Source organism: Anabrus simplex, chromosome 10 (genome assembly GCF_040414725.1).
Source record: "Anabrus simplex isolate iqAnaSimp1 chromosome 10, ASM4041472v1, whole genome shotgun sequence".
Taxonomy (NCBI): Eukaryota; Metazoa; Arthropoda; class Insecta; order Orthoptera; family Tettigoniidae; genus Anabrus; species Anabrus simplex.
The window spans coordinates 20,586,247-20,600,949 of NC_090274.1; positions in this window are offsets into that span (position 1 = coordinate 20,586,247).

Consider the following 14,703-nt stretch of genomic DNA (forward strand, 5'->3'; position numbering starts at 1 on the left):
TCTATATGCTTATCTCTTGCTTACTTGCTTATATATTTATTTTTTCATCAATTCAAGTAGCGGACATACATTTGTTTAATTTGGATTTACGGTTTCAGTATTTTGTTAATACAAGAATTCTGTTCTCGACAGGATCATATTCATCCAGAAACTAAAGAAAAGGTTCTCTTTTTACTACTATGTGAAACTTCAGGACTATCTGAGATTGGAAGCAAACATTCCAGTTTGTCTTGTATTCCTAGAAATTTTTACCACAAATATTCGTCTTTATCTCTCCCAATTCTTGCCTATATACGGGTTTGCTCTTATCCTAAACTTTCCGTGGAGAGAAAAAGATCCTCTATGGATAGCAGGGAAATGGCGAGCTGAGTGATCACAACTTGACAGGCTTGATCCTGGCTCAGTCTGGTGATATTTGGAGGTGCTCAAATACACCAGACTCTTGTCAGAAGATTTAATGGCACAAAATGAATTACTGTGGGGGAGCTGCATCTCGGCGTATCTGAAACCGGAAAAGTAGTTGGTACAATGCAGCCAGGTATTCCCTGCCTGTCGCAAAGGGCGAAGAAAGGGGCGACCAAAGGATGATGGATTTGGAACGATGAGATTAGTAGCATCACCTGAGGAACACCATGGGTTAACGTTAACTGCAATTCGTACCACTATATAAAGAACACTATAGGCCTGTGATTAGTGTCATTTGTGGAGGAGTACCATAGGTTTACATTTCCTGTGATTAGTACGACTATGAGGAACACCAAGGGTCTGTGTTACCTGTGAGTAGTACCATTATATAAAGAACACCACGGGTCTGGGCGTTGCTTGTGGTCAGTGCCATTATGTGAGGAACAACATGGTCCTACTTTACCAGTAATTTTTAGCATTATCAGGGGCTGGCGACCTGGATTTTGGACCCCTTTAGACAACAAACATCATCGCAGAAATTGAGGAATTGCGAATTGGATCCGCTGATTGTTTTTGTCTCCTGGTCATTTTTCATTATCTTTCCTTTTAGAAGTTTTAATTGTCATTTCATTTCGTTGTCCCTCATACCGTTTAGGACCGATGACCTAGCTGTTACGCCCCTTTAAACAAACATTATATTATTATTATTATCATCATAATCATTTAAGAGATGTTCTGACAAAAATCTACCTTCGTAGTAACAAAGTGTCGTTTTCCTTTGAATGCGGAGTCGTAACAAGAGAGTGTGGATTATTGATGAAACGAGCATAAACGACGGAAATGTAAAATAATATTGTCTTTATCTCCGCGTGGCAACTTGTGTGCAGGCATTCCTCTGTTTATGAAAAAGTGTAGCGGTAACCACAAACGGAATCCAGACAGACTTTTAAAACAATTTAATGTAATTTCATATCCAACAGCGCTGCCACCAGTTTTGCTTTTTATGAAACAAAAAAAATGAGCACTGCAAACGCACACATACAATCCTGCATGACAAATTGTATTCCTTGTTTAACAGAGAATAAAACTAGCGTTGCTGATGAGAACAAACAAAATGCATTTGTTTACAGAGTAGAGTGGGAATAAAGTTTGGAAACGTACCTGTAAGAGTGGAGGAAGACTTTATAAAATCATATTTGTAATTCCACACAGCACCTTGTGAAGAATTTGTCTGCTGCACACAAAGTGAGTTTACCTTACGAAAAATTAGTCTCGGAATTTGTATAGCTCATTCCTTGTTCTGCCGTAATAAAATAATTGATATAATTCTGCACTATACACTATCTGCCAAAAACATGGGGTAGGCTGCAAGATTTTAAAAGTGAATAAGTGTTGTCAATGAAGGGATTTTTGTTTAAGAAAGAAGGCGTATTTTCCAGTGTCGATTTATTAAATGTAAAAAAACTTTCCAGTCTCTGACACACACCAATTGCAAATGCAAATTAAAACAATATAAGCATACCTGTAAAAATCACATATATTATATACATAGAATGACATGTTTTGTTCTACAAGAACATCCTCAGGTTCTTTCAAATCACAGTGTAAACTTGTCAATGATATGGAGTTAGGTGATAATATGAACTATATGTGAGCAAAAGTGATTGTATGGAAAACGATCAACACCGTACAATGAAATATTTTGCACTTACCTACACTGTTCAATTCCACTCACTACGGTAATATGTATAACAACTCGCTTGTACCGAGGACCATATGTTCCTGGAATTCTCTCCCGGCTGAAATTAGAGAGAAAAGTAACCTTAAGCTATTCAGAAGAATGTGCTGAAAACTGTACCTACATTGAGATTGATTTACTCTAAGAAGAACCCTCAAATGTTAGATTATTAAGTTAAATAAAATGGAAATGTAAGGTTAGTAACACATTTAAAATTTTTCGAGATATAGTTTAATAATACTGTACTAAATACTATAAATTCCTTTAACAACATTAAAATAATTTTAAAGATACCTTAAATTTAGTTAAATTTCATTTTATGTTAGCTTTAAATTTATATTAAATTTATTTTTAACTTTAAGTAGTTATAATTCTCAATGTATTATGTTCATGCAGGTGTATAATTATACGGTTAAACATAATAGAAGGATTCATAGCCTGAGCACCGCCATGTACCGAAAGTCAATCAATCAATAAATAAATAAATAAATAAATAAATAAATAAATAAATAAATAAATAAATAAATAAATAAATAAATAAATAAATAAATAAATAAATAAATAAATAAATAAATAAATAAATAAATAAATAAATAAATAAATAAATAAATAAATAAATAAATAAATAAATAAATAAATAAATAAATAAATAAATAAATAAATAAATAAATAAATAAATAAATAAATACATAAATAAATAAATAAATAAATACAAGCTCACAGTTGCACGACCATAACCGCACGCCTAACTCGCTCAATGCAGTCTGTACGATCCACCCGAATACAAGCCGACAACTACGCGACCCTAACAATGCAGCCATTCAAACTGTTTAAATAATCTTATCCATGACAAACTAACACATAAAGCAATTTATTTACGAAACACAATGAGCAATTAGGGCGACCACTCATGTTCCCAAAAATCACGCTCTTGTTCTAAGGTCAATCAAACCTCTCAAAGTGTGGACTTGCGACAGCAGCTTGTCGCTTCTTGGCAGTGAAGGACGAGACTAGCTAGGGGATGCTTATATCTGAGCTAACTTTGTCGTGTTGTTAACTTGGTTAAGACTCGATTAGGAAGGAAACCACTCCATTTAAGGAGTTAGCCTGCTAGAGGAGTGGAGTGGTTTATCCCTCCTGATTAAGCTGACAACCGGTGTTCGCCCTGATTACAATATTAATGAATGCTTAGACGAGTTTTTCAAGGAAATTCACTGTTGTGGTGAGCTTGGTAAAGTTGTGATCAGTTCATACGAAAGGACTTGGTTTCATTTTTTTCTGTCAGGAACCCCGAAAATGAATAGAAAAAAAATTACGTATTTAGAGACGCTTGTCTTTGGAGTTCATCCAGTCTACGCAAGGAATGAATAAATGTTAGACTCCTTTCCAATTATTTGGGTTTCTACGTATGTGAAGTCCCATACAGGACGAATTAAACAGGAATATTCATATAAATTCGATTTCCGTATTGAAAGAAGAGCAACCGTATGGTTCGGCTGGTAATATGGTCGTTGTATGAGGAGGAAAGTGTTGACTGAAGAAAACGTTTCGATGCGCTCTTGTACTACGAGAATTGTTCCGTATGAAGTATAGTCAGTCGAGTTGGAGTATAGTATCTGCTACTTAAAACCAGGTAGCACTTTAATGCCATATTAGTATGCTTACCATTATAGACAAGGTGCCTTCGACTGGTTTTGTTTGACCATAATAAAATGTATAAGTTTTGAATTTTTACAATATATCTTACCTTCTTCCTTATTTTGAGAAGAAAACGGTGACTATTCAGGTCGTTCTCGACTTTTGCCGCAGGTGACAGGCATGATTTGTACTGAAAATGAGTGTTCCTGACTAGCTGGACAAATGGTGTCTATGGTTCTGAATAGCATTCACTCTTTTGTTAAGTGTTAAGTGTGTTTTGTTTTTGTTCGACAGCAGTGACCTCTTCCTTATCTTCTCTGTGACGCAACCCAGTGACTGGGAATTATAAACAGAGGGTAGAATAAAGGGTTTAAACCAAGTGTAGAATAATTTGTTTTATCCTCCATTAAGGTCATTCTGATGATAATACTGGACAACTCGACAACTCCCCCCCCTCCGACACGCTATGCACGGAGTAGGGCTGTAGTTTTGAGATTTTCATCTCAAAGCATGAAATACTACACCATAAGACAGGGCCTCTCAGGGTGCATGCACCTGGTGTATGTACTGTGCCCGGTGCAAAAGACGACTTCGCTTCGTTGACCAGAGTGCAGACCCCCACTCTTTCTCTTTCCCCACGCCTGTCTCGCTCGCTCTCCCTGTCTCCCTCTTCCTCACTTGCTCCGTAGCGCTCCACATCCGAACTGAGTTGAGCCTAGTTGGTCCGAGCCGAGCGAGCGGGAATGATGCACTGTGCACAGCAACTCTGCGCCGCTGTTTGCACGCGTGAGATTTTGGGCGTTTGAGAGGCCCTGCCGTAAGTGTTCCCGACCAGTTCAACAAATGGCTTGTACCGAGGAGGGCCGTGGTTTCAAGATTTTAACCTCAAAACAAGTCTAAAATACATGCAATGAACTCAATTTATTACCATATTAAAATTAACAGGAACAACATTTGATTTATTTTATATACGCATGTGCAGTTTATGATGTTTATGTGGGAGAAGGAAGTGGTAGAACAAACATGTTTATTTTGAAATAATTTAAATCCTTGATCATATGAATAATTGAGAAGTGGTTCCAAGATCCCCAACCTACTCGCTATTTCAATCAGCGGATGAACAAGTAGGTCCCAATCTGGTCTCATCTTCAAAATACAACTGAAATGACTCGTGTTCGTGCCCGTGGACTAGCGCTGAGAAATCCAGAAATCTATCGTCTGAGTTATCCAGTCCGGCTATTCTTTATTTATTTATTTACACTGACTGACAGAGCAAATGCAACACCAAGAAGGAGTGGTTCGAAAGGGATGAAAGTTGGGGAAAAAACAGAGACGGCACGGACGAATAATTGATGTTTATTTCAAACCGATATGCAGGTTACACAATGCGCACGGCATCGACTCAGTAGGATGTAGGACCACCGCGAGCGGCGATGCACGCAGAAACACGTCGAGGTACAGAGTCAATAAGAGTGCGGATGGTGTCCTGAGGGATGGTTCTCCATTCTCTGTCAACCATTTGCCACAGTTGGTCGTCCGTACGAGGCTGGGGCAGAGTTTGCAAACGGCGTCCAATGAGATCCCACACGTGTTCGATTGGTGAGAGATCCGGAGAGTACGCTGGCCACGGAAGCATCTGTACACCTCGTAGAGCCTGTTGGGAGATGCGAGCAGTGTGTGGGCGGGCATTATCCTGCTGAAACAGAGCATTGGGCAGCCCCTGAAGGTACGGGAGTGCCACCGGCCGCAGCACATGCTGCACGTAGCGGTGGGCATTTAACGTGCCTTGAATACGCACTAGAGGTGACGTGGAATCATACGCAATAGCGCCCCAAACCATGATGCCGCGTTGTCTAGCGGTAGGGCGCTCCACAGTTACTGCCGGATTTGACCTTTCTCCACGCCGACGCCACACTCGTCTGCGGTGACTATCACTGACAGAACAGAAGCGTGACTTATCGGAGAACACGACGTTCCGCCATTCCCTCATCCAAGTCGCTCTAGTCCGGCACCATGCCAGGCGTGCACGTCTATGCTGTGGAGTCAATGGTAGTCTTCTGAGCGGACGCCGGGAGTGCAGGCCTCCTTCAACCAATCGACGGGAAATTGTTCTGGTCGATATTGGAACAGCCAGGGTGTCTTGCACATGCTAAAGAATGGCGGTTGACGTGGCGTGCGGGGCTGCCACCGCTTGGCGGCGGATGCGCCGATCCTCGCGTGCTGACGTCACTCGGGCTGCGCCTGGACCCCTCGCACGTGCCACATGTCCCTGCGCCAACCATCTTCGCCACAGGCGCTGCACCGTGGACACATCCCTATGGGTATCGGCTGCGATTTGACGAAGCGACCAACCTGCCCTTCTCAGCCCGATCACCATACCCCTCGTAAAGTCGTCTGTCTGCTGGAAATGCCTCCGTTGACGGCGGCCTGGCATTCTTAGCTATACACGTGTCCTGTGGCACACGACAACACGTTCTACAATGACTGTCGGCTGAGAAATCACGGTACGAATTGGGCAATTCGCCAACGCCGTGTCCCATTTATCGTTCGCTAAGTGCGCAGCACAGCGGCGCAATTCACATCATGAGCATACCTCAGTGACGTCAGTCTACCCTGCAATTGGCATAAAGTTCTGACCACTCCTTCTTGGTGTTGCATTTGCTCTGTCAGTCAGTGTATATCAGTACAGCCAACTGTGGACTACGTTTACAAAAGCTACCTGCCTCTCTTTCTTAGGCTTATACATTTTTATTTTTCAACCTATCGCTCCTTTTTAGCCGTTATTCCGCCGAGATGTTAACAGATTCTTTCTCCGAATCATTCCTCAACCCCGCAACTTTTTCCTAAAGATGCTCCTCTCCATTATGTCCTCTAGTCTTATATCATTTACCCGCATATCTTTGTACACCACCACCTGCCAGATATTTTCCATTATTATTCTTATTCTTATTCTTATCCTTATTCTTATTCTTATTCTTATTATTATCATTATTATTATTATTATTACTATTATTATTATTATTATTAGGGCTCGGATGTTTAAGGAAAGTCATACTCTTTCTTTGTCTGTATTTTCTTGCCTGATTAGATTTTGTTGCAAATCGGGTGATTATCGTCACAGTTAAGTGATTTTTATTTGTCATATAAATGCATATTTTGACTATTTTTTGTTATAAGGTCATATTTTGAGCTATTTTCGTAGAAACGTCACGTTCTGTCCTATTTGGCGGTCTGACGATAGCTGTAGCTGTGCAAAATCATCTTCAACTTATCGAATGCGAACTAGTGTTCACAAAACTGCTTTTCGGTATCACATCTGCAGTTAATGCAAGTGGAATACCGTTTGTATAGAATGAAGGCCATAGACTTCACTGTACCTTTTACATGATTTAAATATGCACCAATAACCTTGTGAGGTAGAAAGGAGATTTTCTTCTTACAAGAATATGTTAAGTGATAATCGGAGGTGTTTCGATTCTGATGATTTGAAGATGAAACTCGTCATACAATTCAATTCCACCCGCGGAGAAGAATGAAAAAGGTATGTTAGTTTGCACTATAGAACCTGTCGCCCTACCATAATGTATTGAAAGACATCTATTTAATTCGTTTCGTGGTGCTCAATTTAAACTTTAACGCATTTAATAATACTAATGAAATCTGGGCTTGAACGTTCCAAAATATTTTAAAAAATAGATAGATTTCTAATGTTGTCGTATTTCAACCCTCCACTACAGAGTGCAAACATGTTTTGACTTTAAAATATTGTGTGATCTGATAATCTAAGCGAACTTAGTACAGAGCACGTGGCTGTCAAAAAAAGCACGTGGCTTTGTTTACCAATTCAAATTTCCCGTGGGAGGAGGAGCGGGCCCATGGGAAGGCCTCCCTGTATGTATTCACAAATGTTCGGTACGTGAATCAAGGATAATAGACTGTGAATAACTGCTAAACATGTATATTCAAAAAATTAATATGAAAGTAAGAATAAAGAATTTAGTTAACAAATATGTATCAAAGGAATTGCCCTTTCGATTTATAATTTATAAAAAAATGTCCACCGGGCGAGTTGGCCGTGCGTGTAGAGGCGCGTGGCTGTGAGCTTGCATCCGGGAGATAGTAGGTTCGAATCCCACTATTGGCAGACCTGAAAATGGTTTTCCGTGGTTTCCCCATTTTCACACCAGGCAAATGCTGGGGCTGTACCTTAATTAAGGCCACGGCCGCTTCCTTCGAACTCCTAGGCCTTTCCTATCCCATCGTCGCCATAAGAGCTATCTGTGTCGGTGCGACGTAAAGCTCCTAGCAAAAAAAAAGTCCATATTTAGATTAATCATTTTCGGGTCATATTTGTCATTCTTACGTCATATTTCTCCATTTTGGGGTCATATTTCGTCACTTTTGAGGTCATATTTGCTTGTTTATTTGGGCTATTTTTAGGTCTTAAACATCCGAGCCCTAAGTATTATTATTATTATTATTATTATTATTATTATTATTATTACATACTGTACTAGAAAGCTGAATGATAGACTGCTTACTGTTCCATATTCGTATACAACTTCGTTGTATAATTTTACATACAAATGGGCTCATACGTCGTCGTCGTCCTGCCATGAAGTTTCGATAGAATTTGGTAGGAAAATTACCATATGTGTGTTCTCGGCTCACATCAGCCCACTATGCTGTTCCCATTCGTTGAAATAACCTCTGCCCCTGGAAAGAGATGACCTCCAGCTGTACGAACCTATTATCCGTGCAGAGCAATTTGCATAGCTTCTAGGAGAGTTGTTCTACCGTCTAGAAATAGGGCAGAGCTAAATTAATTAAAATTTATATCAAACAGAGGTGAATGCTACAGTTTATTGGTTCTGTACGAACTCACTATAGTTTTTTATGTGCCAGTGTAGACTGCACATTGTATAAACTGTCACAGCTGCGCGCGTAACCGAACGCAGCACATGGTGACGTGTTTGCAGTGTATGTTGAGGAAAGAAGGGAGGTTACAGAAGCCTATTTTTCTTGCTACCTGTTTTACGTCACACTAGCACAGACGGATGCTATGGCGACGACGGGATAAGAAAATTTAAATATTTTCGTGTACGAACGTGTTTGTAAGGTAGGGTTATTGGGCGTGAAATTCTGTTCGTGTCTTCGAAACATAATTTTCGGTATGTGTTGAAATGAAAATCCACAGCCTCTTCCCAGTTTCATTCGGGTTAGGAATAGAATTTATTGAGGGCCGATGAACTTCGATGTTAGGCCCCTTAAAACACCAAGCATCATCATCATCATCATCAGAATTTAATGAAGCTCCCTTTTAGCGGCAAGGATAGGAATTGTGCCGGCTGCCGTAGCCTGTCGCACTCCTTCAGGGTAATGATTAATGAGTAAAAGATAAAATTAAATGATATTGGAGACTGTTTCTGGAATGAAAGATGACATATAAAACCGGAGTATCCGGAGAAAACCCTGTCCCATCTCCGCTTTGTCCAGCACAAATCTCACATGGAGTGAACGGGATTTGAAGTGTGGAACCCAGCGGTGAGAGGCCGGCGCGCTGTCACCTGAGCCACGGAGATGCAATAAAAAGCGTTTGAAGTTGACTGAAAATGTACCTGTCGGCTTATGTTCTAGAATGTATACTCAAGAACATACTACATCATAATTGGAGCCCGATTTCTATGCTGTAATAGATAAGAATGCTAACATTCTAACCTTGTACAAACGTTATGGTATGAGTGTTGCATAAACAGTAGGCGTACGGGCCATTATAATTCCCTACAATTTGTTACTCTCGCTACATTACGGAAGAGTGAACTGGACAACACTTACTAATAACCAAATTAGTTAGCGTTCTAATGTGTTACTGTCTAAAAGTCCGGAGTCTTGTCATCTTCAGATAACTATTTCGAGTCACCCAGTCTGTAATTAATAATAGCACTACCGCTGTCCGGCTAGTCGGTTTAATGGTTATCGTATCGACCTTCGGTTCAGAGGTCCTCGGATTAGGGTCAGGGATCTGAACCAAAGCTTGCGCTAAAACAAAGATATCAGAGACATCTAGTCATCGGAGGAAAAACTTCTATGATTTCACGAAGTTCTCAGTTTTTACTAGATATGGATGCACAGTAGGAGAAGGCACTAATTTGAAGGAGAGGCTTTACCCATGAAATAATAATAATAATAATAATAATAATAATAATAATAATAATAATAATAATAATAATAATAAGTCCTCTATTTTTTTACAAGGCTGAAAGAGTCCCCAGGGCATCGCAAGTCGATCAAAGCAATTCTGTTCTGTGCTGTAGATGTCTTATTGAAAGTTAATTAATAATTAACAAAGAGATGAAGATACCACTCTTCTGCGCCAAACATCCTCTCCAAGACGGATACACATTAGTCCACATTAGTGTTTTCTTCGTGTTCAGGGGCCAGTCCACTTCATTTCTTAATAAGTACTTCGTAATAATCTGTTTGAAAGAAGGACTCCGTGTATGTCCCCCATTGCACCTTCCGACCTTCCGATGACACAACCAGTTCTACGTGGCCGCTATGTGGCCCATTCATTTATAGAACTAAACTATTCAACTTCTGAACTGATAGCAACATCACTGGTTGGACCATTCCATAACCGCGAATATGCGGGATAGGAACACGCAGGTGTTGTTGGACAGGATGTTCCGACAATACCTCAAAAATCATTGCAGATTGTACGTCATCTCGCTACCTCTGAATATTGCAGGTTGATGTGAAACTGTCTGGTTCAATACGCTGTACGTGTGTGAGAATGAATTCAATCGTAAGAAAATGAAAACGCTCATGTAAAGAGTCTGCGCAAAATAAATGGACAGTAGGATTTTCAGTCGGAGACAACAAATGACACAATGTATATCTGTTAGGTCATATGGCCAAAGGCTGGTGAGATCCTCAAGCAGCACCAATAGAGATGAAAGATTGGCGGAGATACTGTAATGAGGCGCACTAGGCCAGGTGAGGATGAAGTTAGTTATCCGTCGTCTTCTTCACTGGACAAGAAATTACTTTTGCAGCACGGCGGAACCTGTGTGTAGAATCTTTTAAAACATCCTGACTCTCTAGACGTGCGCACTCATTGCGATTACTCTGCATCATCCATACCTCAGCAGCCAGCCCCACGGTGTAGGGGCAGCGCACCTGCCTCGAACCCAGAAGGTTCGGGTTCGGTTCCCGGCCAGATCAGGAACTTTTAATCTTAATTTGAGAGCTGGTTCGAGGTCCACCCAGCCTATGTGATTACAATACAGGAGCTAACTGACGGTGCGACAGCGAGCACGGTATAGAACGCCAAGAATAACGGCAGAGAGGATTAGTCATGTCGACCACATGAAACCTCGTAATCTGCAGGCTTTTGGGCTGAGCAGCGGTCCCTTGGTAGGCCATGCCCGTCGGGGATGTTAGCCATGAATTTTAGTATTTTGGTGTCCATACCTCAGCAGTTTCCATACTGTTACATCCATAAATGTGACCGGAACGTCATTCGAGTCTACATTTTTTTCTGTGGCCTGTGGCAAGAGATGTATCATATATACAACACAGCAACACGCAGTGGAACACAATATCCAAGCCGATTCTTGGCCACTAAATTTTCCGTATTGGTACTGACAACCAACATAAGGTAAGCAGGAATATGTACCAAGATAGTTGGGGGTGTGTGAGTCCTGGTTACGACAGCGCAGGAGAAGTTTAAGGGAACGAAGATTACAACTTACAAATCTCTGTTTTGGTCCGTATTGGCATAAACTCAACTAAGGTTAGGTTGAAGGAAGAATCTCACCTTCCAATACTGTGTAATCATAAAACACATTCAGCCAGAAATCTAGTTCAATGGTATTAGAAAAAATACATGTTTAGTTACTGATTTGGAAAATATTCGGATAAAAAGTGTGTGAATTTACAAAAATTGGCATATATTAAATAAAAATACTTATGATGATGATGATGATGATGATGATGATGATGATGTAAAATGTTCCTTTGTATTGAGCTAAAACATCAACAAGTCAATGTTCAAGTTTGTTATAAAATCTATATGTAAGGGGTCCTAGAAAGTCATCTTCTTTCTTCAAAATGCTGAAGAAGTTGCTATGGTATTGTAGTGTGTACTTTAAATATTTTGTAAATATGTTGTAGATGATGATAGACTTAAAATTTAGAATACAATGACCGGGAGACTCCTGTCAACACCTTAAAAACTTAATATCAATATTTAACCTCAACTTCGGTTATTATTACGGAGTTTCCCTTCCGGTCATCGTAATTTAAATTTCCAATTTCTTTGCTATCATTTAAGAAAAGGGTAGCGATACAACAGATAGGAAGTCTGCCACCTGGGAGAATCCTGTAAATGCAGATCAGTAGTGATTGATTGATTGACTGACTGGGGAGTGTCTGTTCGCAAGGCGCTATTTCCACCCTAAGAATGTTATGAAAAAACACAAGGAAACGTATAAGAAAAGGCACACCGCCGGGCTGAGTGGCTCAGGCGCTGGCCTTCTGACCCCAACTTGGCAGGTTCGATCCTGGTTCAGTCCGGTGGTATTTGAAGGTGCTCAAATACGTCAGCCTCGTGTCGGTAGATTTACTGACACGTAAAAGAACTCCTGCGGGACTAAATTCCGTAAAAGTAGTTAGTGGGACGTAAAGCAAATAGCGTTCTTATTATTATTATTATTATTATTATTATTATTATTATTATTATTACTATTATTATTATTATTATTATTGTTACCGTGTTTTTGCGGTAGGTAGAGGTGAAAGAAGGTGCGGGCTTGAACGGGTCTCAAACTACGGAATCAAAGTTAATGTAAAATTTAACAAGGTTATATTTTCTTTTCAAAATTAAGAAATAACAAGTACGGCAGGTACAGAGTAGCAAGGCAACAAAAGGTGCAATTACAGTATTTACAGTATTTGGGCTTCGAGCCCCGAATTCACACTTCTGGGGCAATTAGCCCAACCTTACTCCAAAATAAGTTTACCAGAGGGGCAGAAAACCCCATTCATGTTCAGGAGCACTTGCTCCAAATTACACAGAAAAGCCTCCTCGAGGCATACAACACTCAATTTTCAAGAAAGAGCCACACGCTCTCAAACTTCAAGCCTCTCAAAGGCCACACCAAACTCCACCTTCAAGTTGTCCTCTCAGGACATAGACACAGGGGTAACATACCCAACCTACTGAGATCTATTAAATGAAAAAGGTTAATGACATGACCACTAAAATAACAATTTGAGAGGAGGCGATCTGCACTCCTAATGTATTTGTTTCAAAACCTAATTTGGCTCTAGGCCACTGATGCAAGGGCTAATCCCATACTACAGAGGTGACTTTAGAAAAGAACAATTTACATTACATTAAGGAAGAATCGGTTGTGAGAAATAAGTTCACCTCAAAGCAATATGAGTTGGAGCTCGAGAGGGTTAAGCACTCTCTATACCAATATGTAGCTTTAAAAGAGAATAGACGCTAAGAGTAGTTACATTTTAGGAAAGGTTACATGGTGGAAACTCTTCGGACCCGCCCCGAGAGTTAAACTGCTGAGCTAGCAAGAAAAGAAGATTTTAAAAGGCCATTACCTGGTTATTGAGCTGCTGCCCGAAGAAAGAGGCGCTTCCCGCCCCCTGCTATGTACTTTACACACTAAAAGTTGGAACAGAAGTGGCACCGAGACCCTAAAATCAGCAGTTTATATACTCTCGCGGAAAGTTCGAGGCGTTTCAGGGAAGAAAACACCCGCCCACAATCACTTTATTGGTTAGGGATAAGCAGCATATTCAAGTTGGGGGAAGATACATCAGATTGGTCAGAAATTAATTAAAGAAATTCGGGATTGGCTAAATACAAAACCAGGGGAAAGAGAGGGGTATACAGCCAACTTAAACAATAACAGACAGAAATTTAACAAGAAACAAACTTTTGAAATAAAAATTTCTCCAAAAAGCAGTTCTTTCACATGGCACTAGGGTGCACCATATTAGTTTTTCAGTAGTGTCCTCTAGAAGAGAAAGTTCACACTTCTTACTACCGGTAAAACAAAAATTCATCAAAAGTGACACAGTTCAAAAACTCCAAAATTTCCAAGTAGTGACATCTTCTGAGAAACTTGAAAATTAATACCGTCGATAAAGTTCGGACTTCCTCCAGCAGAGGAGTTTCAACTGGCGCAAATTTTAACTTAGCGGCGTGGAGTTGTACCGCCCGGTACAATTATTATTATTATTAAAGGCACATGAAACATACTCATGATCGGGTATGGTACTACTTTTAAGGAATTACATCTTTATGGTCCATATTGCCCATGACGAACGATAGTGGTAAGCTACTGCAATGCATCTGGTCGAAATACTAAAAATATTTTTGAAGCGGAAATTGTTCTTTTGAAACAAACACTCCTCAATTGTGTGCTATAACAAAATAATACAGAGATCGATAGCTGCAGTCACTTAATTGTGGCCAGTGTCCGGTATTCGGGAGACAGTAGGTTCGAACCTCACTGTCGGCAGCCTTGAAGATGGTTTTCCGTGCTTTCCCATTTTCACACCAGGCAAATGCTGCGGCTGTACCTCAATTAAGGCCACGGCCGCTTCCTTCCCACTCCTAGCCCTTCCCTGTCCCATCGTCGCCATAAGGCCTATCTGTTTCTGTGTGACGTAGAGCATGGTTCTAGATTTCACTATAACAATATGATAAACACTAGCAGACATCCATCTTTTCTCAGAAACCGGAGAGGCATTAAGTGTGCGTTAGGTAGAGCAAATCCCTGTACTTGATGACTAAGTTCTTTCCGGAGTACTCTTCTGATCACTAGAGCCAGGATTTTAATGCATTAATAGGTTAGAATGGAAACTTACTGAAGTGGGTAGCATGCATAGTCTAC